The sequence below is a fragment of the Canis lupus genome, chromosome 1, assembly GCF_011100685.1.
Source record: "Canis lupus familiaris isolate Mischka breed German Shepherd chromosome 1, alternate assembly UU_Cfam_GSD_1.0, whole genome shotgun sequence".
Classification (NCBI taxonomy): domain Eukaryota; kingdom Metazoa; phylum Chordata; class Mammalia; order Carnivora; family Canidae; genus Canis; species Canis lupus.
Genome location: NC_049222.1, coordinates 35,739,861 through 35,767,816, shown reverse-complemented (window position 1 = coordinate 35,767,816; position 27,956 = coordinate 35,739,861). Strand labels below are relative to the sequence as shown.

The following is a 27,956-nucleotide window of genomic DNA, read 5'->3' as shown; positions in this document are numbered from 1 at the left end:
CTTTTCTCCAAGGTGAAGGAAAAAAGCCAAGATTTAGGTCCCAAGCAACACTAGATTCAAATTTTGTGTATCCACGTAAACTCAGAGACAATATACTTCTAAGTTCACATCGGCTAATGGAGGGAAATATCTATATCTATAAATCTATATCTATAGCAATGACATGTGGAGTTTCGATGAGAAAGGTATGTAAAGTGCCTTCCACAAGGAGAGTTCCTTTCATTAGGTTATTGTTTGTCTTAGTTTATAAGCCCTTTGGGAATAGATTATAAACCCATCAATCTGAATTGCAGTAGTATTAATAATCAATAGAAAAAGTAAACAGTGCTAATAGAGCAAGCAAATGTGTAACCTGAACACATTCTAGCAAAGCCATTTATTGATTTTGCAACAGGGTACTTCACACTCAGAGGGTGTGCTTTCAAGGGCAATCCATTTGCTGTTGTATTGAATGAGGGAAATTTTGCCGTGAAAAATTCAGAAATACAGGTATTTCTGAGGCACTTTGTCCTCTCATGGTGGCATGTCTTCTTTCTTTTCTCCTTCAAACAGTTACAGAAGATATTTACATATCCGTATTGGTGAGGTAAAATTGTGGAAAAATCAGGTATTTGCAATGTGACAAAGTTGGGTTCCATGTGACCACAAGCAAGTAATAGGACTTCTCTGAACTTTAGGGTTTAAATTTTTTTTAAAAAATTTACATTCAATTAATTAACAAGATTTTTTTTTTTTGATTGCCGAGTAGTAGTCCATTGTATGTATATATCGCATCCTCTTTTTCCATTCATCTGTCAATGGACATCTGGGCTCTTTCAGTTTGGCTATTGTGAATATTGCTGCTGCAAACATTGCAGTGAAGGTGCCCCTCCGGATCACTACATTAGTATCTTTGGGGTCAATATCTAGTAGTGCAATTGCTGGGTGGTAGGGCAGCTCTATTTTCAATTTTCTTAGGAACCTCCATACTGTTTTCCAGAACCGCTGCACCAGCTATGAGCCTTAGGTTTTTGAACTGTACAACTGGCATTCGGTTTGTGCATGAATTAAGTACCATATGTATTCAAAACACCTGGCACATAACCGACAGCGTTATTTCTTCCCCTCCCAGGTCCACCTTACCCGCTACAAGGAAATCATCCTCATAAACAACACCTGCCCAGTGTGCTAGGACCCACTCTAGGGTTATCCAGTGGTTCCCTTGATTTAGCGTGTAAAGCTAGTGAAGGTTCGGGCCTCATCTCGCGTCCAAAGCCCTGAGTCTAATTTTATATCTCCCCTTGAAGAAGCCCCACGGAAGCTGGATTTGCCCTGGATGGGCGCTATTGTTTTCCTCATCTTGCCAAGAAGGTGAACTGCCCGAGACGACACACTTGCTAGCGGAGCAAGGTTTAAAACCGCCCGACCCCGGAGCCCAAGCTCTGCGCCGCTGCAGGGGAGGACGCGGCGGGGCAGGCAGGAATCAGCGCTGCAGTCCCCGCGAGCGGCCAACGCGGGCCGCCCGGGGTCGGAGGGGATCACCCCGCCGAGGCTCCCCGCCCCTTCCTCCCCTTCCCCTTCTCCTTTTCCGCGCCGCCGAGTCGGAGCCGCGCTGCTCGCCCGGCGGCCGCCCAGACCGCCCGCTCCCCCCCGGCTGCCCGCGCGGGGTCCCGGGAGCGGGCCCCAGAACTTTCCAGGGAGGAGAGGCTCGCGGGCGAGGCGGGAGGACTGGAAGGTGAGGCGCGCGGCGGCGGCGGCGGCGGCGGGAGGGGGGGGGGGGAGCGGGGGGCGGGGGCGGGGCGCGCGCGCAGGTGCACGCGGGGCGGCGGCCGCGGGGCTGCAGGTGCGGGAGGCCGGCGGGGCGCGGCGGGCGCGGCGGGCCCGAGGCCGAGGGCCTGGCCGTTCCCGCGTGCTGCGGGGCGCGCTGGCCGCGGGCGGCGCCTCCGTGCGGCTCGGGGCGCGCTTCCCCTTTCTCCGGGGCCGGCGGCGCTCGCTCCTGCGCGGGGCGGGGCGGGGCCGGTGACGCGGGAGCCGAGGGGCCGCCACCTACCGCCCGCCCCGCGGTGCCCGGGCGGGGGCGCGCCGAGGCCGGGAGCGGGGGGTGCGGGGATGTCTGCGATCACCGCAGGGAATTTCTCAGCCACCCCAAACGCGAGAATCTCCAGTTCAACCGTAGCTTGTCCCCTGAGGGACCGAGGTGATGGGAAGAACATGACGGAGTGGCGGCGGGGGAGCCCCCCAGACTTCGGGAGAAAGGGGCCCGGGGCCGTGGCGCTCGCCGACAGCCTGGACGAGGCCCGGGGGGGGGGGGGGGGCGCAGCCTGTGCAGGTGCGCGGCGGTGCTCTGGCCGGCGACGGCGCCCCTGCTTCGCGGCCCGAGCTGGGGGCGGGCGGAGCCAGGGACAGTGACCCCTCGGTGCCGGTTTCGCCTACTTAAGTGTGAAGAGGTCCACAGAAGCCCGTCCTTCTGCCGAGAAAGAGGTGACCACTACCGACCGCACTTACTCCACTGTGGTATCACTGAGCGTCTGTCTGGCCCCTTTGAATGAAACAGAAATAACCGTGAGCTATTCGGGGAATGCGTAGACAGCTCACGGTTTGTGTCGCCTGCTGCGGGACTGCCTGACCCGAGGCACCTCCCGGAGGCGCCTGGAGAGTTTTTCAAAGTACGACCTTTGGGCCCACCTCAGAGATCCCGAATCAGAAGTGATGGGGTGGAAGCTCCGGCCTGTGCTGCTGTTGCAAAAGCTTCGCCAGGGATTTTGCTGTGGGCGCTTGGTCAGGAATTAGGAAGTGGAGGAACTGGGTTCTACTCGGTGTGACCGTTGGACGAGTCTTAAGCACTGGGGTGCCTCACCTGTAAAGCAAGTAACCTGTAGCCTGGTTAAGAGGATAAAGGTACAGAATGAACAAAGTGTTGAAAAGCGAGAAATCAGAATAATGATCCGAAGTTCTGGTCTGGTGGCAACAAAGGACACATGCTTTGGTTCTGGAAGTGATGTTTGGATTAAGTGGGAGGGGGATGGGAGAATTATCCCGCTGGGGAAAGAGGGGGTATTTTCAGGTAGTCTTATCTCTAACAGTGTTGGTGTAAACTGTAACTCAGAAAAATCAGAATCACCTGGAAGAAATGCAAGCAAGCTCCAGCCTGCCCCATCTCTGGGTGATGGCTTGGAAAATGCACCACGTATATTTCCTCTTCTAAAAAACCAGAGGCTTTAGATTATTTTCATCTAGGCAAACCAACAGCCAGCCAGTAATTGCCAATGTGCCCTGCCCTGTGGTAACCCCAGTTAGGCTAAAGGCTGCATGTTTCCCTGCTAGATGTGAATTTTGGTTCCATTACTCAACAAATCTATGTGGAGAATCTTGATGTGCCAGGCATTTTAGAAAAATACAAAGATGAATAAAATGCTGTTCTTTGTTCTAGCTATCTCTTGCTAGTGCAGGAGACTAATGTGTAAAAACAGGCCACAATATAACCGGGTTAAGATAATAATAAAGGTATAGAATGAACAAAGTGTGGCCCAGGAGAAAGAGCAGCCCCATCAGCCTCAGGGGAAGGGCATGAGTAAGAAGTGACACTGGAGCTGGGTAAACAGCACCCTTCTGTAAAAGCTTTGAGAAGTGAGGATTCTATGGGTAGTCAAATCTGTGTTCTTATTTTTCAATCTGATGAAATTCTAGTGTAATCATATGCTGACAATCTAAAGTAGAAATGATGACTCTCTTTAAAATTTACTAGGCTTTCTATCGTTTTATCTCTGTAAAAGTCTCAGCTGTGTCTAAAGTTAATCCAAGAAAGCAATTGTTAAAAAAAAAAAAAAAAAAACACAACTTTTCAATGGGTCCTGCATTCTTACTAAATATTTAGCTCCACTTAAAAATAATATTCAGGCTAAAGTCTCTTAGTTATATGTACTTTCAAAAATGTGCTTTTTGGGGGGGTAAATTCTCACTGTTCATTAGGAAAGCTTAAAATGGTTTAGTAGAGGAGAGAGCATAAAAGGAAAGCTGCAAGAAGAATAAAAGGAATAATTAGGAGGAGGAGGAGGTCTAGAAGAGAAAGGACTTTGATAGAACTGGTGGTGGGGAGGGGAGTACTTGTTGGGAGGGAAGAGTACAAAAGAAATAGGTAAATCAAACCTGGCCACCAGCGTCTTCAGGCCTCCATTAGATATGTATGGACTCTTAGTTTTCAAAGTTATTTCAAAACATAGAGGGAGGCAGTATGATGTAGGAGTTAAAGCATAAGACTCAACAGTTCTGAGTTTGGCTGGTGACTTTAACTACCTGTGTCTGCTCATTTGTAAAATGAGGATAATGTGATCTACAGGAGACTTGTGAGGATTAACAGCTATGATGCTTAGGAGGCACCTGGCTGTGATAAGGCCTCAATCAGCAATGGCCTCTGCTCTTGCTGTTCTTATCTCCCCTCACTTGATCCTAGTGGAAGCACCAGTGAGCTGGACAGATAGCTCTGTCCTCCTTTTCCAGTTGGAGTTGGGCCAGGCTGGTTTGCAAAAGTCATCTAGGTAAAAGGGTAGCTGAACTGAAGGGAGAAGCTCCATCTTTTGCAATTTTGTGTCTGTTTCCCTGGTTCCACACTGTTGCTGATGGGGTTATGGCCAGAGTGACCCCTCCCTGGTGTTTAAAGGAGCAAAGGCTATAATTGTGGGTGTCTGTTACAACTACCCCTCTAACACCAACACCCAGTGACTCTCCACTTCTCATTGTTCATTGTTGATGTCTATGAAAATTTATATTTTTCTTAAGCTTATGGATGGGATTGGGAGAGGGAGACCGTGGGAAAGCAGTAAGGAAGTCCTATATGGAAGGGCTCTAAAAGGGGGAGCCCCTCTCTCCAACTTCCAGTAATGTGTTGTAATATTACTAGAAAAGTAGCCTTATTGCTCAGCGACTTAACTGCTTTCATCTGCAGCTGGTGGTTCTGGTGCAAAAATATTTCCTTGCACATCCCCTGTCACACATGTCTGGTTCCTGGAGAGGTGGGGGAGGGGATCATGGCTCATAGATCATGGCTATGTAGAGACCTTATGGATGTGGGTCTGATTTTAATTAGAATGTTAATTGGTAATTTGCAATGGAAAAGTATGACCAAGAATCTCTTCGATGTAAAACAAGGATGCAGAAAAGCATAAAAAAAAAATGTTTTGGAGAGTAACCCCCAGCTTTGGTTCACTTTTCTTTTTACTTATTGAAGGTGTGCTTTAACCTTCATGGATCATCTTTCTCCTTTTACATGCAAAGGATTATCAACTTTATAACACTCAGTTTAGCATTTTCACCATCTCAATGAAGCAATCAAAAACATACATGCCTAGGATAGTGTTGGGTGCTGTGGGTGACCCTATAAAAATCAACAGTCCAAGAAGCAATGAAGAAATGAGTGGTGGGGTGAAGGTAAATAGCAAACTGGTATAGCACCATCTCCCAAAAGGAGGGGACCAGAGTGCTCTCAAAAGGTTTGAGAAAGCTTCCTGGAGGACTGTAGCCTCCCTGCAAGGGTCAGAATGACATTTCAAACTCTGGTCACGTGAGGCTGCAGGAACAGTGGGTGGCATTAGGGATAGCTGAAGGAGTAAGAGTACAGATAACTGGGACCTTGAGGCTCATCCCCCACAACTAGTCACCGGTGTCCCGAAAGACTAAAGCGGGTTTATTTGCTGGGCAGCTCTATGGGAGAATCCTGGTGGAAGGCAAAGGTTCCTCTACCAATTACAAGGCTCCCTGAAATTCACCAGGTGTCTTAACAGATTTAACGATTAGTTATGATAGGCATTACCTGTTGAATACGTTTGCTAGGTATATTGAAAACACCTAAGAGGAAGTTTGGATTGGGGCTGTGAAGAGCATTTAACAAAGTATAAATGATTCTTCCCTATTCTTGGAGAGGAGTTTAGACATCAGGAAGTCATAGGATCCCTAGGAAAGGAAAGTAGAGGGGAGGTGTCTGGAGAGGACTTTGGGACCTTTGTTATCAGACACAAAGGCCCTTGAATTCTGCCCAGATGTTAGCCGGACCTGTGGGGTCTGAGTCACACTAAGTAAACAAATCAGAATCTGTCTAAAGCATCCCATTTTTAGATTATTAATTTACATCTGAAAGATGAAAGTGACTTGCAGGACGATTTGCTTTTTCGAAGCAGGCTTAGGCGTTCACGTTATGGCAGAGGAAACTAGTTAAAGGCTGGAGGGCTACTTGTTGAGCGAACAGAAGAGTTGATTGATCTCCAGGATAGTGTCATGAAGCCTGTGATCCACCCTTCGCCAGTTAGGGAACCGACGGCTCGGCTCAGCTCGGCTCTCCTTTGCAGTGGTAGAGATGCATTGACTGCAATGGTCCTCTTCAAGTCTCCCTTTCCAGGACTCCCAGATGACCAGTCTTTGCCTAGATTTGTCAACTACCTGTCAGGTATTCATGATTTTGATTTAGTTATTACAATCTCTCTTAAATTGGAGGTCATTTTTCTTAGGAGAAATTCTAGTATGTGCAAATTTACTTTTGAGGACTATTTTGGCAACTACACCAATTCTAACTTCAGTATGTGTATGAATTTTGAGTCACTCTAATTAGAGATAACCAAGTATTGACTGAGCCGAAACTTAAATTGAGACCGAGCTGAAGGCACAACTACAATACTCAATAGGTTCTGAATTGGCCATCAATTTGCACAAGTCCACAAACTTGAAGACTAGGTTAAAGGAAGATAGGAGCAAAATCTAGAGGTAAGAGAAATGGAGGTAGGTGGTGTGGAAGAAATGGGATGGCCTATGGCATCCCCCCCCCCCAACACACACACACAACAACCCCTGACCCCAGGGGCCCAATTACTTAGACTGAGTTTGGGAGGAGGGGGCCCAGAAGTGAAACTGATGAAGCTAATTTCTGTGTCATTTTTGCAAGAGAATCAAAGGGAATATAGTGTCTTTAGCAGCTTGAAGGTTTGGAATTTGGAGGTACATTGGAAGGTGGCACCCAGGGCAGTTCTCTGGAGCATTGTGAGCAGTGTGCCTGCATGAAGTTGGTATTGGGCTTGTATCCCTCTTACCACTGATGGATCCCTTGGCTGGGGACACGGATGGGGTGGGTCTGTGATCAGAAGAAAAATTGTTTAATCCACATATTATCTGATACAGAACAAGATATTTATAATTTGTTAATGTTTGAGAAAAATAAGAGTAGAAAGTTTTTAGCAAGCAAGAGGTAAATAGAACACTACCGTTATTATCAATTTGCAATGTGTAAAATGTTATGTACTTTGTATAGGTGTTGACATTGCTTGGTAAATGTAAATGTGTCAAAATATATTAAGTTGTTCAAACTGATTCTCTGGAGCCCAAGGGATGCCCAAGAGTGGACGTGGGTTAGAAGGAGTGAGGGAAAAGTAAAGTGAAATCTCTTTTACGTGCTGCTGCTTCAACTCCTCTGTTTTACTTCTGTATGTTTTATAAGTTGAGCTGCTGCTGTATCATTATGAAAAAGTATATCTGCTTTCAGAAGCAAGAGTGCTACTATTATAAGAACTTTCAAATGTTGCATTTTAGCCCAAATTATAGGGCTACCATTTATTTGGAACATGAATCTATCTCTGTGAATACAGAATCCAAATCAAGACATTGGTTATATAATTGTTCAGGGGGATCAGATTTTTTTCTCTTTGGCCTTGTCACCATTAATCATCAAAATGTACCTTTGGCTTTCCTAAAGTCACCTGTACTCATGATTTATCTCTCTGGCAACTATGGTTCTGTATCTGGAGACGAGCAGGTCACATTTCTCTCCTTGGAGCCTTAGGACTTTGCTAAGGATGAATGTGAAGAACAGAGTTCTGGGCAGAGTGGGGATGCACCAGCCAGAGGGTCTCAGATAGAAGAGACTAGAGAACCCAGCCTGCAGTGAGGAGAAAGGATTGCAGGCTTCAGAGTAGGTGGAGGTCCTGGGAGAGAAGGATGCAGGAGAAAGAGGGATCCTAAGGAGCAAGGTTTGGGGACAAAGGCAATTGTATTTAAACCATACAACTCTCAATCCATATAAACACAACTCCTCACATTAAAGAATGCTGAGGCCATGTGGTTTTGTACAGTGAACCCAGCAGGAGATGGTGGGTTGTGATTCGCGTGCTTCTGTTCTTGGCTTTGTGACCTTTGAATCTGCTTCCTTATATGTAAAATGAAAGTGTTAAACTAAGCACTTGGCGAGCTTCCTTCTCTGCTGAATACCTTGTGTCTTGGCAAGTGTGTTTTCATGAATAACTATGGATATGAAGGTCTGTGGATGTGCCTCTCAGTGCTCATTTCTCGTATTTCATATTTTTCCTAAAAAGAAATGAGACATTCCTTTTTCTGTGTATGTGATACCACCATATAGAGAGGATATTTTTCAATAGAAAGTTCCATTTTTTTTTTTGAATGTCAACAAAATTTGAATGGAATCTTTCATTATGACATCATGTTGTGGAAAAGTGCTGGGTTAATGCATTTTCCCAATGTTTTATTTCAAACAATGAGCTATATTAGATACAAGATAGAACATTAAATTTGCATTATAATTCATCTATTAAACACTGCAGTTCATTTGCAAATTTAAAATTTGCTGGAAATATTTTAGTAAAGAAAATAGCTCTGGTATAACTCAGACATGAATACAAATGCACAGTTTTTCCTTATATAAATATAAAGGAAGCTTGAAAGGATGTTCACCAAACTTAATCCTGGCTACCTCTAGGAAATGGACTATTAAAGAGGCCAATAAACTTTTAATTTTTATGTAGGTCCTTTTGTATTGTTACAATGAACACATATTTTTATAGTTTAATGTGTGATTTGTTATGAAATGAGCCTTCATGATCATAAAGTGTCTTCCTTTATTGGATTTGCAGACCATGGTCACCAATTGACATAAGTAATTTAAGACATAAGGTTAAATAGTATTTTGTTAGACCACGTAGGAAAATAGATACCTCTTCCATTAGAAGAGTAGATTCTGGGGTTAAAAGTGTTGTTTTTGGTGTATATTTGGACACAATTCATGTGATAGTTAATATAAGCAAAGACTTTTCTCCAACCACTTAGACTCTTAAACCTAGAGATGACAAATGAATTTCATCATATTTGGTTGTGGCTGCCTAGAGGGAAGAATCCAGAGGTCCTGTCTATGTTCACTGGGCAAAAATACCATGATCAATAACTGATCTGTGTATTTTTTCTGATTTATCAGAAAACTGTCCACTAACTATGCAAAATACTATCTCAGGGTTGTGAGATTGAGCCCCACCTCAGGCTTCTCACTCGCCTGGAGCCTGCTTGAGATTCTCTCTCTTTTCTTCCTTCCCTCCCTTCCCCTGTATATCACCCCGCACCCATGCTCAATCGCTTGCTTGTCCTCTCTCTCAAAAAACAAAACCAAACCATGGCAGTAAAATAAGTGAAGCAGTATTTTTTCAGACTCTTGTTTTAATTTGTTAGAATGAAATCAGTATTTTAAAAAAGGTTAGAGTGCATCACTATTAGTAAGATAAATATTACGTGAACTACATGAATATGTTTGTATTAGGTTGCAACATGAAATTTTTCTTACTGTTGGTTGTGGTCAAAAACATTTGAAACATTGGCTTAACATTACCTTACCTAGGTACTGTTTGTGACAAAAATAAAAGTAGATGATTATCCTTAGCAATCATTTGAGTGTGTGTGTTGATTACCTAAAGGGATCACAGCAATTAAGTAGAATTTTTGTGATGAAAATCCTAGTGGAAGTTATTTGGTATCTGAATATATGCCTGAACAGATTTTTTTTTCATTAAAGAAACACATGTTGCAGTTACTGGTTTCCCTGTGTCCTATTCTTTTGTTTATTGCGGTTTCCTGTATTGAGTGGTTTCGTTATTTTTTGAAATACATTTTGCAATTTAATTGCATGATATATAGAGAAATTTGGGGAAATAAATTACCTATTTGAGGCAATAGCCTATAATCTGATTATGCTAACGTCTATAGCTGATTAGACTTTAATGTAAGTTGTTTAATATAACCTACTAAATTGTTTTAAAATTATTTTTTCTACTTAATTTCTGAATGTTTGCCAGTGGATTTTGCCTGAGGATATTATTTGTAATAAAAGAATAACAGATATAGTTCCCTAACTTGGGGGATTTCATAGACAGTAGGAAAACGTTGTTAATTTGGACAATTGGACTGATGCTTTGGAAAGATAAGAGCTTATTGCTACAATAGTTGTGAAAAGAGATTTTAAGAGTTTTAAATCTATGTAAAAATACATAGATTTTGGTAGCACTTAAGAAGTCTATTTTTCTGTGTTGTAGTTTGTTTCAGAGATATGTATAGAAATTCAATTATTGAATTAGTCAAGACAGAGATTTAAATATTATATGCTTGCTCTTTGCAAAGTATGTTCTTATTCCCTTGAATAAGTTTATGATCTAATTATGGAGACAGAAACGTAAAAGAAAACTAGCTTCAAAAGAGGGTAAAGACAAAAAGGATAAAGAGAAAAACTCTCCTCGGAGGATAGAGAACAACATACAAAAGATAAAATTTAGGGATTCCAAGCAGGAAAGCTAAGTGAGCTCTGGTTGCTGGTATCAAAGACTTTACAGCAGGATTGCATTATAGGTCCATTTAATTTACTTGAGTTCAACCAGTCAGGATCAAGAGAAAGAAAGAACAAATCAATCAGTGCAGGGGGTTGTACCCAGTTTTCCAGGCAGTAGGTATATGTGATGAGAAATGTGAATCTCACGTCCCCTTAATTGGTCTTCGTTCCACTCAACTCTCATCAGAACCACAAATATTTTTAATTCAACCTAGATCCCACCCCACTTTCAACGATCTGACCTCCTACCTCATTAAAAAAAGGTGGGGGTGTGGACTATAAATTGTGAACTTGTGAACTGCTTTCTTCCTGAGTCTCCTTCTCCACCCCTGCATTTATCCTCCTCATCTCCAGCCTCAGAAGTATCTTTCATAGTCAGGACCTGTCTTCACTGCTGTAGGACTTGACTCTCACGTAAACCCCCCACCCTTATTGTCAGAGGATAGCAGCTCAGAGGATAAAAATTCCTGGCTTTGGGGGGCACCTGAGTTGGTTCAGTCGTCGAGCCATCTGCCTTCGGCGCAGGTCGTGATCCCTAGGTCCTGGGATCAAGTCCCATGTCGGGCTCCCTGTATGGAGCCTGCTTCTCCTTCTGCCTGTGTCTCTGCCTCTCTGTGTCTCTCATGAATAAATAAATAAAATCTTAAAGGAAAAAAAAAATCCTGGCTTTGGGGCCAGAGTCTGCCAGGCTGGAATTTGAGTTCGTACTTTTTAAATATCTGATCCTGGACATGTTACTTAACTTCTCTAAGATTCAGTTTTTCCATTGGGAAAATGGGACTAGTACTAGAACCACCATGACACAAGGCAGGTAAAGGGCTTGGAGCAGTATCTGGCTAAGGCTTTCAGTGACTGTTTCTATCCTTCCCACCACTACTATCATCAACCTACTAATCTCTAAGTCTCTACTGGTTTTCATTCCCTAGCCCATATGTTTGTGGGAACCATGTCCTATTCTGGAAAAGAATAAAGCCAAACCTCTTTACCCTGGGCCCTTTCCAACCACCATCATCTTTCCTCTTCTTGCCCAAATGTTTTTTTTTTTTTTTTTTTTTTTTTAAGATTTTATGTATTATTTCATGAGAGACACAGGGAGAGAGGCAGGGAGGAAGGCAGAGGAAGAAGCAGGCTTCCTGCAGGAAGCCCGATGTGGGACTCGATCCTGGATCCCGGGATCATGCCCTCAGCCAAAGGCAGACATGCAACCACTGAGCCACCCAGGCATCCCTTACCCAAGTGTTCTAAAACATATTTAAGGTTAGCTGTCTCTAGTTCTTCACCTCCTTTTCTTTTCAGATATGGTTTTTAATGAAATAATGACAAGATACACAAATTATACAGTATTTTCTATTTTTTAAAAAAGATTTTCTCTTTAAGTAAGATAAGGGGATCCCTGGGTGGCTCAGCAATTCGGCACCTGCCTTTGGCCCAGGGCATGATCCTGGGGTCCCGGGATGGGGTCCTGGGATCGAGTCCCACATCGGGCTCCCTGCGTGGAGCCTGCTTCTCCCTCTGCCTGTGTCTCTGCCTCTCTCTCTCTGTCATGAATAAATAAATAAAATCTTTTAAAAAAGTAAGACAAAAGATTTTAAGTAATCTCTACACGGGGGGCTCGCACTCACAATCCCAAGATCAAGAGTCGCATGCTCCATTGACTGAGCCATCCAAAATTTTCTATTTTGAGTACTCTGAAACCCTCTGTCTTTACTACTTCCTGTTAACTTTGGCGTTCTCGTGAGTTCCTCTCTAAATCCTTACCTCCTCATTTCCCTTTGAGTATTACCACTAGGCAAATTTTTATATTTATCATTCCCTTCACAGTTTACCTTTTTGTGAATATTGTTTAGCTTTATAAGTAGAATTATGATCTATATTATCTAGAGGCTGACTTTTTTGAACATAACTGTAATTATGTCCATAGTTTTTAAAGATTTATTTATTTGAGAGAGAAAGAAGGGAGGGAAGGGGTGAGGGAGAGAGAGAGAATCTTAAAATTTTTAAATTTAAATTCAATTTAATCAACAGTATTGTATTATTAATTTCAGCAGTAGAGTTCAGTGATTGATCAGTTGCATGCAACATCCACTGCACATTACTTCAAGTGCCCTCCTTAATGCCCATCAATTAGTTGCCCCATCTCTTGACCCCCTTCCGCCCCCAGCGGCCCTCAGTTTGTTCCCTGTCATTAAGAGTCCTATGGTTTGGGATCCCTGGGTGGCGCAGCGGTTTGGCGCCTGCCTTTGGCCCAGGGCACGATCCTGGAGACCCGGAATCGAATCCCACATCAGGCTCCCGGTGCATGGAGCCTGCTTCTCCCTCTGCCTGTGTCTCTGCCTCTCTCTCTCTCTCTCTCTCTCTGTGACTATCATAAATAAATAAAAATTAAAAAAAAAAAAAAAAAAAAAAGAGTCCTATGGTTTGCCTCTCTCTCTGATTTCATCTTTTTATTTTTCTTCCCTTCCCCATGTTCATCTGTTTTGTTTCTTAAATTCCACATATGAGTGAAATCATATGGTATTTGTCTTTCTCTGAAGGACTTATTTCTGTTAGCATAATACCCTCTAGTTCCATCTACATTGTTGTGAATGACAAGATTTCATTCTTTTTGATGGCTGAGTAGTATTCCATTATATGAATACTACTTTCTATTTTTTATATGTATTATATATATATAATGGAATACTACTTTCCATTTTTTTCTTTATATATATATATATATATAGTATATATAGTAGTATTCCATATATATAAAATGATCTCAGAGTCGTGAGATCAAGCCCTGGGTCAGGCTCCACACTGGGTATGGAGATGTGGTATGTGTGTGTGTTTGTGTGTGAGATATATATAGATATATATCTCACATATTCTTTGAGAGAGAGAGACTCTCAAGCAGGCTCCATACCCAATTTTTGGTCAAAGTGGTTGTGCTATTGGATATTTCCATCAGAAGTATAAATGTTCTTGGCAGACTTTTTAATTTTGCAGTGGGAAATGAAACCTGATTTTTTTTCTTTCTTTTTTTAAAGTAAGCTCTACCCTAACTGGGGCTCAAACTCATGACCCTGAGATCAAGAGCTGAAAGCTCTACTGACTAAGCCAGCCAGGTGCCCCTGGTATCTGACATTTTAAAATCTATGTTATCTGATTACTAAGGAAGTCAACCATCCTTTCATTTGTTTCTCAATCATTTCAGTTTATTTTTTAGTTAACTGCCTATTTGTATGTTTTTCCCAGTGTTATTTCCGGTGGTTTATTTCTCTTTTATTTATAGTAGTTCTTTATAATTCTAGGATAAGAAGCTTACCTCCAAATTTGTGATTTGTCTTTTTATTTTATGTCCTTTTCCCCTCCTCCAGCTGCTTTGAAATTTTTTCTTTGTCATTAGTTTCCACCAATTTTTTTTTTTTTTTTTTTTAGTTTCCACCAATTTGATTATGATGTGCCTTGATGTGGTTTTCTTTCTTAAAAATTATATCTCTTACTGAGATATAATTCATATGCCATACAATTAGTCATTTAAAGTATATAGTTCTATGGCTTTTGGTATATTCATGTAGTTGTACATCTATCATTGTAATCAGTTCTAGAACATTTTCATTATCTAAAAAAGAAACCTGTTTCCACCAATCCTTCCATCTCCCCAGCCCTAGGCAATTGCTAATCTGCTTTCTGTCTCTATATTTGCTTGTCCTGTGCATTCCATATACATGGAATCATACAATATGTGGCCCTTTGTTGGTTGTTTTTTTCACATAGCATAATATTTTCAAAGGTCATCCAGGTTGTAGCATCTATCAATTTGTTTCTTTTTACTGCTAAATCTTTGTATGGATCCATTTGTCAAAAAAAAAGACTATTCTTTCCTCATTGAAGGGTCTTGGCACTCTCATAAAAAAAAATTACCTGGCCATATGTGTATGGGTTTGTTTTGGGACTTTCTATTCTATTCCATTGATTTATATCTAGTCTTATGCAAGTACAATATTGTCCTAATTACTGAAGCTCTATAGTAAGTTTTGAATTAGGGATGGGTGAGCCCTCCAACTTTGATCTTGGTTTTCAAGATTGTTTTGCTTATTCCTGTTCCCTGGAATTTCCATAAGAATTTAGGAGCAGCTTTTCAATTTCTGCATAGAAGTTAGCACAATTTTTGTAGAGATTGTGTTACACTTGTAGATCATTTTCAGGTGTGCCATTCTTTATTTCTAGTAACATGTTCTCATTTCCTTCTGATCTGCACTGGTAGTGCCTTTAATGATCATATTTCAGCTTCAGTTTAATGAAGACTTTTTTCCTTTCTTGTTTTTCAAATTAATTATTTGAGGGAGAGCAGGGAAGGAGGAGGGCAGAGAGAGAGAGAGAATCTCAAGCAGACTCTCTACTGAACAAGGACTGCAATATGGGGCTTGATCTCAGGACCCTGAGATCATGACCTGAGCTGAGATCAAGAATTGGATGCTTAACTGACTGAGCCACCAGGTGCCCCAGTGAAGATTTTCTCTATCATGTTTGTCAAAATTCTTTTGTCTCTGCCTACTGCCTGATTCTAGGGCTCTTCCATATTTGTATTTGTTATAATAGCATACCATTTCCAGACACCAAAGTCTATATTAGTTTTCTATTGCTGCCATAACAAATTAACATAAACTGAGTGGCTTAAAACACCTATTTTGTTACCTCGCAGTTCTGTAAGTCACAAGTCTGAGCTGACCCTTCACTAGCCCTTTAGCTTTACTTCTCACAACTCTGTGTGTCTTCTAGGCTCTGGTGATAACAAGCGGCTGGTAGTTCCCAGTGTAGGTCATTTACATGTCCATGCACTGCTTCTGGTCTTGCCTTTACCTAGTGTCTTAGTTCAAGCTGTTATAATAATTACCATAGACTGGGTGACTTAAACAGCAAACATTTATTTCTCACAGTTCTGGAGGCTGGGAGTCCAAAATCAGGGTGCCAGCCAGATTGGGCTTTTGATGTGAACCTTCTTCCTGGTTATGTCCTTACATGGTCTTTCCTTAGTATTGCCATCCCAGGCAGCTAGTGAGCTCTGGTCTCATCATCCCCCATATAAGTTTTTGAGAATCCCATCATTGGGGCTCTACCTTCATGACCTCCATGACCTCATCTAAACCTACTAATCTGAAGATCCCACCCATAAATACCATAATATTTGGGGATGAGACCCTTAACATGAGTTTTAGGAAGATACAAACATTCAGTCCACAGCATTACACTCCTTGCTTCCCAATTCCTGACACATAAAATACTGTGCATCCCAGTTGCTCCAAAAGTCTAAAACTCATTCCAGCATCAATTCTAAGGTCCAAAAGTGTCATTTAAACCAGCTATGGGTAAGTCCTATATGATTTAGCATGAGGCAGAATTTCACCCCAGCTATAAACCTGTGAAACCAAACAAGCTCTGTGGTTCTAGCCTATGATGATGGGACAGGCATGAGATAGACCTTCCCATTCCAAAAGGGAGAAATAGGAAAGAAGGAAGAGATAGTGAGTCTCAGGTCCATAACCAGGAGTGCATACTCCCTCAGACCTTAAGGTTTGAGAATAATCCTCTTTGGCTAGACAGTCTACCCTTAAGAATCACTAGGGCAACAATTCTGACTCTGAGATTCTGCAAGGGGATGGTGGTTTGTGTCCCCACTTCTGGGAAGCCCCACTTATACAGTTCTGCTGGGCAGTGTTCCCACCCTTTGAAACCAATGTAGAGGTAGCCTTGCTCCCTGGGTCCATGTATTCCAGGTCTGTGGTGGGAGTAGCTGCCCTGATTATCTCTGAATCCCCTTCGGTGTGCTGCTTCCTTTGTTTTGAAGAATAGTGCGTGTTCACTGCCAAATAATTCTAAGGTCCTGTGAGCTCTGAGAAGTCTGACAAAATGAAGTCTGCCTTCATTTTGTCCCACCGCTGTTGAAACTGGCGGTGCTCCTGCTGGAGTGGCTGATTAGGTCACTAATCATGGTTCACACCCATGCCCTAATCTTATCAAATGGTCAGTCAGACACACACTACGTGTTCTCTTCCAAATGTGCTTTCTCATTTTTTGCAAGATGGATAAGATGAGAATTTTCCAAATATTTAAGTTCTCCTTCCTTTTTGCTTAACACTTCCTTCTTCAATTTATTTCTCTCTTCTCACATTTTACTATAAGCTATCAGGAGGAACCAAGCTGCTCCTTCCAAACTTTGCTTAGAAATCTCTTTGGCTAGATATCCAGTTTCATTGCTTACAAGTTCTTCTTCCACAAAACACTGGTATTTGTCCATGGTCCAAAAGCACGTTCCTCATTTGTGTCTCATCCTTATCAGAATGGCCTTTACCATCCATATTTCTACCAAGATTCTGTATGTGATTACAGAAGGGTTCTCTAAGGAGCTGGAAGCTTTTTCTATGGCTCTCCTCTCATTCTGTGCTCTCACCAGAATCTCTTTTAAAAGTCTCTACAAGGGATGCCTGGGTGGCTCAGCAATTGAGGATCTGCCTTCGGTTCAAGGGTGTGTTCTGGGGGTTTGGGGCATTGGGCTCCCTGAGAGGAGAGCCTGTGTCTCTGCCTCTCTCTCTGTATGTCTCTTATGAATAAATAAATAAAATCTTAAAAAAAATAAGTCTCTACAAGCAATCTTGGCTTTTTCTAGCATATACCTCAAAATCTTTTGCAGCCTCTACCTGGTTCCAAAGTCTCATCCATATTCTTAGGTATTTGCCAAAGCACCGCCCACTTCTTGGTACCAATTTCTTAGTTCAGGACACTATAACAGATAGCTATTGTCTGGGTGGTTTAAACAATGAACACTTCTCCTGGTTCTGGAGGCTGGAAGTCTAAGATCAGGGTGCCAATATGGTTGGGTTGCTGGTGAAGACCTTTTTTCCCAATTATATCCTGACCTAGCCTTTCTTGCTTTGGGCATGTAGACAGAGAACTCTGGTCTCATCATCTCCTTATAAGGGCACTAATACCATCATTGGGACTCTACTCTCATGACCTCATCTAAACCAGAGTATCTTCCAGAGTCTCCAGCTCCAAGTACTATCACATTGGGGATTAGGACTTCAACATATGAATTTGCATGGAACATAGACACTCAATCCATTGTATCTTCTGTCCTTGCCCTATTCAAATGTCTTTATCTTCTAAATGTATAGAATAATTTCTTTTAGAAAATTGGCCTCTGCTGCTGAGTTGAGCTAAGTGCCCCAATGCTGTGTGTCCATAATAGCGTGTAGTTCTTCACCTTCACTTACCATGCTGTATAAGAATTAGCTTTCACGTGTCAGTCACCTTTATAGACTGTGCCTCTCAACAACTCCCAGGGCTTAGTGATTGCCTGGTATGTAGAAACAACAAAAGAATGTTTGGACTGAACTAGACAGAGGAAATGAGGACTATATTTGACCATAGGAGAGGCTAAAACTTCTGTCAAATACAAACTAAAAGCTTCAAAATGATTTTTAAAAAGTTGCAGTAAGTGACAGAGAGAAGGTTGATATATGGTATAATATATTTTAGGAAAAAAATATATATTTTAGAAAAAACATTCTCTCCAATGCGTAAAGGAGAAAAGTGATGACTGGTAAGTCACAAAAGAACAAATATAAAGAGCTAACAAAAGGTAGAAAATGCTCAGACTCACTAGTAATCGAGGTAGGCAAATCAAAATGATGCCATTTTTTTTCCTAATCACTTTCTCAAATATAAAGATCTTGGGGTGGCAGGGTAGTTTGCTTGGTCAGTAGAGAGCATGTGACATCTTGATCTTGGGGTCATTAGTTGGAGCTCCACATTGAGTGTAGTATTACTTTAAAAAAAAAAGTGTTGCCTATAATGCCTGCAAAATATCCTTACATATTGCTACCAGAAAGAGTTTAAGCCCTTTGGGAAAGCAGTTCCACAATCAATAGTCCTAATGCTTAGACTCCTTGGCTGGAAGATTCGACTTTTAGATATCTATCCTAAAGAAATTATTTAAACTTTATTTAAACTTTAAAACTGGACTTTTATTTTTCCAATAGGAATATGCTAAAATGTTTTTCAATTCAAAAGTCACCAAAGAGTGGACAGTGAAGAAGTATGCTTGCTCCTGTGAATCCCTGACACTAAGGTGTATGAAAAAGAACCTGTGTTTCTTTTCAGAGTAATATTGTTCGTTATTCAACCAAATGCCTGTGTATATGTAAGGGGAGGGCGTATTATCCCCTCTCCACACTCCATTTTTACAGAAATGTTAACACACTATCTAAACTGGTCAGTATTTCCATGTTTTACTTACTTAATACCTTGGCAATTTGTTACATGTCAGTACATGAAGAGCTTCTTCTTGGGGAAAGGTAACAGTCCCTTTCTCTAAACCCTTGACAGCACAATATGTGTTAAAATCTTGGAATCTTTGCCAATGCGATAAGTGAAAAATCTCAGCATAGTTTTAATTTGCATTTCTCTTAAGATTAAAAGGAGTGTCTTTTTTTTTTTAAAGGAGTGTCTTTTAATAGATTTAAGAATTATCTGCATACTCTTCACTAAATGAATTGTCTCTTCCTATCCTTTGCTCATTTTTCTATTGTGTTGTTCTTTTCCTTAGTGATCTGTAGACATGCTCTCTACGTATATAGGAAATTAGTCCTTTATCATGCATCATAGCCCCCCACCTCCCAGTTTGTTGTCTTGTAACTGTGCTCATGGTGTCTTTTGTCAGGCCAAAAATTTGATTTTGTTATATAGTTGAATTTATCAATGTTTTTCATGGCTTTTCGAGTTTGTGTCAAACTTAGGAAGGCATTCCTTACCTCAAAAAGTAACTTTTAAGTATACTGAACACTTTATATGAAAAGGGGTTTACTGCATTGATTGTGATTTTTCAAACTGATAATATAGAGGTACAATAATTGAAGAATGGTTGCTAATTTAATATTGCTATACAGCAATATATATTATCAGTTGCAACCTGTATAAATAATATTTACAGGAAGCTCCTCATATGCCTATAAATGAATGTCTTAGGAAGATGTTTATGTTCAGATTGAGGCCAGAATCACTGTATCTATTCCAGATCCTTTCAATAATATAAAAAAATGGAAAGGAATAAATGGAAGGCATATTAATAATTGTAATTAGATGGTAGGATGATGTTTATTATTACTACCATTTAAAATGTCTTCTGGTTCTTCTTAAACTTCTAAAACAAGCCTGTCTTTTTCTAGTAATGAACATACAATATGGGTGATACTGATGGTACATGCATCATATACTATGTACTTTGTAGGGTCCGTTGGCTTTGACTACTTGACATTCTTCACGCCTTCAGCAGCCCATAAGTGGAGCAAAAGAAAACCATGGTTGTTTGTCTAGAATAGAGCTAGTTTATCCAGATTTTCTTCTTTTCTTCCATTGTCAGATTTCAGGATCTTAGGGAATGTTCTCTTTTATGTATTTCACCATTGACAAAGTGCAGCTCAAGTTACAATGGAACCCTAAAATTAGCACGTAATAGTGATTTTTTAAAAAAAATTTCTCTCTTAAATTCTTCCTCCTAATAGTAGCATGGCTTTTTCTTTTCTTTTCTTTTCTTTTTTATTTATGATAGGCACGCAGTGAGAAAGAGAGAGAGAGAGGCAGAGACACAGGCAGAGGGAGAAGCAGGCTCCATGCACGGGGAGCCCGACATAGGATTCGATCCCGGGTCTCCAGGATTGCGCCCTGGGCCAAAGGCCGGCGCCAAACCGCTGCGCCACCCAGGGATCCCGCTTTCTTTTTAACTTAAGCCTTTTCCCCCCCTTTTTTGGTTTCTATGTCCTCATAACCCTTGGTAGAGACTTTTTTTCTTAGCTCTACTGATTTATAACTTACAAACAATAAAATGTAACCAATCTCACTATACAGCTTGAGTTTTGATAAATGTGTTTATCTTTGGAGCTGCCACCACAATTAAGATAAACATTTGTATTAGGAGATGACAGAGATTCAACTTTTTTTTAAATTAATTTATTTGAGAGAGAAGTGGGGGTGGAGGGGGAGAGGGAGAGAATCTCTCCAGCAGACTCCCTGCAGGGGGGAGGAACCAGATGTGGGGCTCCATCTCACGACCCTGAGATCATGACCTGAGCCAAAATCAAGAATTGGACACTTAATCGAACTGAGCTACCCAGGTGCCCCCAGAGATCTGACTTTTAAGAATATAGCTTAAAAGGTCTAATGTGTTTTATGCTAATATATTCTGGAGCACTTATAAGAGAAAGTTATTTTTAGAGTATTCAAAAGAGAGATGCTTCAAAAGTTAATGGCTTATACAGTAACTGTATATAGTTAAATAATTAACTGCACAAAAGACCTCTGCTTTGGTTATAGAATAAAATTGTAATAAGTAAACTTGATAAAGACCTATATGCACCCTCAGTTAAATTCTTAGAAGGACTGCAACTCCAAAGGGCCAGTTCAATGCATTTGGGGAGTTTTGATTTCTTTATATTTCCTTGACCTTGTTTTTTCCTTAAAATTCTATAAGGTACTTGTTTTATTCCAGAAAATGAATGATACTCTAAGGCAATTGAGAACATCCAAATCCTTTCTTTGGGATCTCATTATATGTGGGTCTGTACCCGTATCAGCAAGATTGGATAAATTGAGATAATTAGAAAGGAAATATGATAGTTTAGTAGACATGATTAAGATTTCCCCAACAGAGCCAAGTGTTTCCCAGTAAAGAGACTGTTTCAAAGATCTAACCTCATTTCAAAAGAGGAACACTTAAACACGCTTTCACTGTGGCACAGTCTCAGAATCTGAATGTACTGGTACCTTTCTAGGTCCTTTGCAGTATGGTTTGGTGGATGGTGGAGCTCAGGGGGAGTGAGGATCAGTGCTGTCATTTTGGCTGTTGCCATTTTATTCCCTCAGGTTTCAGTATTTTATGCACCCTCTCATCTGCGCATTTGCTCCTTCTCCCCTGTCCCTTCCTACTATTCTTTTGTTCTGTTTTCTCTTCCTCCTTAGCCTCTTTTCTGGGAATTGTGAAAGCAACAAAAAGAAGGCTCTTACTTGCAATTTCACTTTTTACTCTGAATACTTAGATTTAACTTCTTAATCACTTTATACTTCAGACAAAATGTCAATGCTAGGTTGTATTAATAGGCTTAATTTGCATTTGAGAAACCTAAGGTGAATTGGTCCAACCCGGAAATCTTCAATTGAAAAGTTACTTTTTCTTGCCTTTATTTTTTTTTTTTATTTTTTTTTTTATTTTTTATTTTTTGTTTTTATGATAGTCACAGAGAGAGAGAGAGAGTCAGAGACACAGGCAGAGGGGGAAGCAGGCTCCATGCACCGGGAGCCTGACGTGGGATTCGACCCCGGGTCTCCAGGATCGCGCCCTGGGCCACAGGCAGGCGCCAAACCGCTGCGCCACCCAGGGATCCCTTTTTCTTGCCTTTAAATAGAAAATTTTCCACCTGCTTGCTAGTAGTTGCGATGATTTACAGGTCATTGTAGGATTAAACACTAAATGATCTTTTTTTTTTTAATACTAATTGATCTTAAGCATCATTGAGTGCTTATGGAAGTGACCTAGAGATTAGAAATGTGTATATATTGTAACTTAAAATAACATTAAATCAGTAAACAAATCAGAAACTTATGTATAATTGAATTAATGGAAAATCATGGATGTACGCATTTCTATAGAAAAATGCCATCAGTAATTTGTTAGGTAATTTGTAAAGAAAATGTGCACAGCAACTGAGTGCCAGGTCTTTAAATTTGATAGCTTGGTGACTATCTTAGTTGGCTGCTTGAATTCCTTCTGAAGGTATAGTAGTATTAGTCTGCTGGGGCTACTGTCACGAAATACCACATACCAGGTGGTTTAAACAACAGAGATTTATTCTCTCATAGTTCAGGAAGCTAGCAGTTGAAAATCAAAGTGCCATCAGTGTTAATGTCTGGTGAGACCTTTCTTCTGCACTTGTAGATGGCCACTTTCTTTCTTTTTTTTTTTTTTTTAATACTTTAGTCCTAGTTTTTTTTTTTTTTTTTTTTTTTTTTTTTTTTAAGATTTTATTTATTCACGAGAGATACAGAGAGAGAGAAGCAGACACAGGCAAGGGAGAAGCAGGCTCCATGAAGAGAGCCCGACATGGGACTCAATCCCAGGACTCCAGGATCACACCCTGGGCCAAAAGCAGGCGCTAAACCACTGAGCCACCCAGGGATCACAGATGGCCACTTTCTCACTGCGTCCTCACTTGCTCTTCTCTATGGTCATGGAGAGGGAGCTCCAGTGTCTCCTCATCCTTTAGAGATACCACTTACCATCAGATTAAGAGCCCACCCTAATGCCCGCATTTAACCTTAGTATCTCCCTAAAGGCTCTATTTCCAAATTCAGTTACATTTGGAGTTAAGGCTTCAATATATGAATTTGGGAAGGAGACCTAATTCTGTCCATACAGATAGGATAAATTATAAGTAAATCACCATAAATATGCAATGTTACTGCTTAGGCTAAGATTGTGTGGACTGGTTGGCATTGTACTTTTTTTTGTCTGAATCATAGAAAACCATTTTGTTATGCTATAGTTAAAAAAAATCTTCTAAAATTTACTTGTATCTTTTCTCCTACTAAATTTAAGCAATTTGCAGCCAGGGACATAATTTATTGTGTACTTTCAAGTTTCTTTTGACTTTAACCTATGTTAAGAAGTACATTTTACATCATCATCCAGGACACACACACACACATCCCCAAAATAATTCCACCAAAGCAAAATATTTTTGTGGAAACTGCATTCTGATTTTGAGGGGGTGAGGGGCAGAGGAAGAGGAAGGGAGAGAATCCTAAGCAGGCTCTGTTCTTAGATCATATGCGATCTCACAACTCTGAGATCATGACCCAAGCTGAAATAAAGAGTTGAATACCACCCAGATGCCCCTGCATCCATATTTTTTAATTCTTTCATTTCATTAGGGAAAAAAATGCTAGGTGTGATACACTGTATTGGCTCTATGACACACTAATGGTTTGTGGCTCATTATTTGGAAAACAGCGGCTTATTAGGTTTTGATTCACAGTACTTTGCAGAGCTCCTGGCACACAGTCCACTTTCTATAAGTATGGAATATATGAATGAATGAGTTGGGTAAGTAATCAGGTGCTGGGGTAAATTGGAGAAATTCTTCAGAGGTAGGTTGTGTCCATTTGCTATCCATTACTTAGTATTCCTGTCAGACCAAGATTTCTTTTTCTTTTAAATACATTTATTATTTTAGAGTATTTTTAGATTTACAAAAAAAGTTGCAAAGGCAATGGAGAGTTCCCAGATACCCAGCACCCAGTTTCCCCCATTATTAACATCCTAACATTTCTGTGGTATATTTGTCATAATGAATGGGCTAACAATTATATTATTATTAAGGCAACTCCATACTTTATTCAGCTTTTTAGCTCTTCCTTGATTTTCTTTTTCAGGATCCCATCCAGGAGAACACATTAAATTTAATCCTCATGTCTCTTTAGGGACCTGTTGGCAATGACAGTATCTCATTGTCCTTTTTTTTTTTTTTTTTTTTTTTTTTTTTATGACCTTGACAGTTTTCAGAAGTATTGCTCAGGTATTTTGTGGAAAGTCCCTTAATTTGGGTTTGTTTGATGGTTTTTCTTTTGGTTAACAGGCATTTTGGAGATGAAGACCATAGAGGTAAAGGAATAGGGCCTATGCTATGAGTATGATGTGTCACAGCCGATGTTTACCTAGATCCCCTGGCTGAGGTACTGTCCGTCAGTGCTCCAGTGCTACCCTTTATCCCCCTTTCCATACTGTACACTTTGGAAGAACATCACTGTGTGCAGCCCACTACCTAGGGAGGGAGGAATTATGCTCCCTTCCTTGAAGGCAGGATATCTACATAAATTATTTGGAATTCTTCTACATGGGATTTGTCAGTACTGATATAAACGAGTATTTATTTTGGACCTTGGGTTGTAATTCAGTACTCTATGAATTATTTTGTTGCTCAAATTATTCCAATTTTGGTCACAGGGAACTCTTTTAGGTTGGCTTCTGTGTCTCTCCGACATACTGCCATTATCATTTTGTTTTTGAGCACTTTGTTGTTTTCTGGCAATACAGGATGCTGGAGGTTTGTCTTGCGTTATTTCCTGCTCCAGCCCTAAAACCAGCGATTTTTTCCCAAGGGAGCTGGTTCCTTTTATTGGAGGATTGTATTCGAAACAAAGATTTGAGTGTTGGGTGTGCTCATGGTTACTGGGTGTTACTGCATCTGGGTCTTCTCAATAGGCAGAAGTAGGAAATGTTAACCTGTGTATCACAAATACCTGTAACCATTTCTACATCTGTCCATATCTTTATTACGGTAAACATGAGTTCATAATGTTATCTCTGACTCTAATCCAGGACTACATGGCTTATTCTAGCCTTCCCCTCTCCTATCTATAACCTCTCCACTCCAACAGTGAGAAAATCTTGGCTTCCATTATCACCATCTGTTTACTAATTTTTCATTCCCAGTATGCATGTACAGTGGTTTCAGAACTGTTAACTTGTACCCTCACGGGAAATAACTTTACTGACTGGAGTTCAGTGCTTATGTACAGTTTCTTTTGTCTTTAGTCATTTCTAAAGTTACTTAGGTCAACACCTTTTTTTTTCTCCAATTCCCTACAGTGAGTTTATACATTAGTAATACAGTTAGATTATTTTGTCACAGTCTGCATTCATGAGTACCTGGCTGATTTTTTAAAAAAGTATTTATGCATACAATAAGGTTTACTTTTCATGCTGTATAATTCTATGGACTTTGTTAAATGCATAGTGTTCTGTATTCACTACTGTGTCACCATCCAGAATTGCTTCACCATCCTTAAACAACAACTCCTGTGCTTCACCAAGAGTAGTTGGTATTCTTCCCTCCCAAAATTTCTGGTGAGTTTAATCTGCTTTTCATCTCTTCAGCATCCCCTTTTCCAAAAATTAGGGGAATGGAAGCATATGGTATGTAGTCTTTTGAAACTAGATCCTTTTCTTTAGCAATATGCATTTAAGATTCTTCTATGTTGCATGAATTAATAGCTCATTCCTTTTGACTGTGGAAGACTATTTTATAATATGGTTGTATCATAGTTTGTTTATCCATTCATATGAAGGACATCTTAGTTGCTCCCAGTTTTTGGCAATTATGAATAAAGCTGCTATAAACATTATGTGCAGATTTTTGTGTAGACATACGTTTTTCAATCAGTTGAGTAAATACCAAGGAGAGCAATGGCTGGATGGTATGGGTTGTTTATGTTTAGCTTTGTAATAAACTGCCAATCTGTCTTCCAAAGTAGCTATGCTATTTTGTATCCCCACAAACAATGATGGATTATTGCCCTGCATGCTTGCTAGCATTTGGTATTGTCAGATTTTTGGATTTTAGCCATTCTTATAAATGTGTAGTGGTATCTTGTCTTAATTTGCATTTCCCTAATGACTAACGATGTTGAGTATCTTTTCATATGCATATATGCCATCTGTATATTTCCTCTGGTAAATGGTCTGTTTGAGTCTTTTGCCCATTTTTAAATTGGTTTTGTTGTTGACGTTTTAAACACTCTTTGTATATCCAAATATAAATATTAGATTTGTGGTTTGCAAATATTTTCTCCCAGTCTGTGCCTTGTCCTTAGCATATGGGTTTTGAAAGTTCTTTGGGTGATTCTGAACCTCTAGCTCAAAGACCCAGATCTGATTGAGACAAGAGCACTAGATCATCTCTTCTGCAGCTACCTTCTCTCTCTTTCCATTTCTTACCGGTAAGCCTCTCTGGGTCTCGATCCAAGCCTCATCTGTAAAATGAGGAATATTAAGTTATCGTCCAGAGAGCAGGTATCTTTCAATTTTCGGTTCTATGATTCCATGACTACCTGACCTTTTGATACCCTCCTGGAATGCTACCAATATACAGTTAGATCTCCTTTCCTTTCTAATTGCTTTCACAAAGGAAAAGAACTGCATGATCCAGACATTGAGAGTCTTTAATTTCTTTGTGGAATTTTATTACTCCCACTGCCTAAAAGCTCAACTGATGGCATGCCAGAGTGAAATAAATCTGTCAGTGACTTTAAAATGACAATAGGACAAAAATCTACTGGATCATGTCTCAGAGGCACTGCTCACAAAAATGACCTCCATGTTTACCATGTATTACAAATTTTGTATGTTTGTAGGCAGGTGGGGAAACAATGGCAGTTTAGAATTTCTCTATATCCTTTCTCTATGTAATTATTCGATTATGAAAGAACAAACCTCTTTTTTCTTTTTTAAAAATATTTTATTTATTTATTTATGAGAGACACAGAGAAAAAGAGAGGCAGAGACATAGGCAAAGGGAAAAGCTGGCTCCATGCAGGGAGCCCAACGTGGGACTCGATCCCAGGTCTTCAGGATCACGCCCCAGGCTGAAGTCGGCGCTAAACTACTGAGCTACCCAGGGTGCCCACAAGCCTCTTTTTCTATGAAAGTTTATTTTTCCTGCAAAAATGTCCCCTGAAGGACAGAATAAGAAAGCAACTATAAGAAAAGACTCACAAAAAGTAGGGGTACAGTATCTTCAAGATTATCAACAGATGAAATAATCTTAGAAAAGATATTAATAAACTTTAGTGACACAAAAGTACAGTAATTGCTAAAATTTCCTAACAAAATAGAACTTGTAGGGCCTCTTAACCCCATCCCATGGTATTATTAAATACAGAATGTAAAATCCTTTTTCCTTTTATTTTAGTATCCTGCATATGGACTAATTCAGATCCTATAGAATGCCCTATTATCTGTTTAGTTTCTATTTTGGTCATGTGCTATTATGCCCATGCTGTCTTATCTAAATGGTTTTGTGAGAGTTACCAGTACAGGCTCTGGAATCAGAGTTTTAAACCTTTTTACATATTAGCCGAGAAATTTTTTGGCAAATTCTTTACCCTCCCTAAATTTTTTAACTTGTGTGTACTATGTAGGTGATAATAGTACCTGCTTGGATTACTATGTCAAAGAAACTAATGAAACATAAAGGTGCTTAGTGTATGTAGTATCTGGCATGTATTTGTTGCTGCTACTACTAGTGGTTTAGATAAGGTCACTTATGTATTAATATTTCAAGTAACAAGACTAGAGGGCCAAAGACATTTCAGGAGCCTGTGAAAGAGAATGTTGTTGGAATTCCCTGGCAAAATATTCTGGTAGAGTCTCCTATCCTTCCCAGGAAGCTTAGGAAGAATGGTCACAGTAATAAGAGAGAAGCCTAAAGAGAAAGGTGCCATTGACATTGGGAGAGAGGGTCCTTCCAAG

The 27,956-nt window shown here is 40.4% G+C and overlaps 1 protein-coding gene across 3 annotated transcripts in view; it reads left to right on the top strand.

The window, feature by feature from the left end:
• The first annotated feature begins 1,587 nt into the window (after positions 1-1,587).
• PLAGL1 (PLAG1 like zinc finger 1) overlaps positions 1,588-27,956 on the top strand; it is a 110,532-nt gene continuing 84,163 nt past the window's right edge. For all 3 annotated transcript variants that reach the window (XM_038526245.1, XM_038526232.1, XM_038526233.1), the window contains exon 1: positions 1,588-1,714. The gene's annotated coding sequence lies outside the window, so the exon portion shown is untranslated. The remainder of the gene's footprint in view (positions 1,715-27,956) is intronic.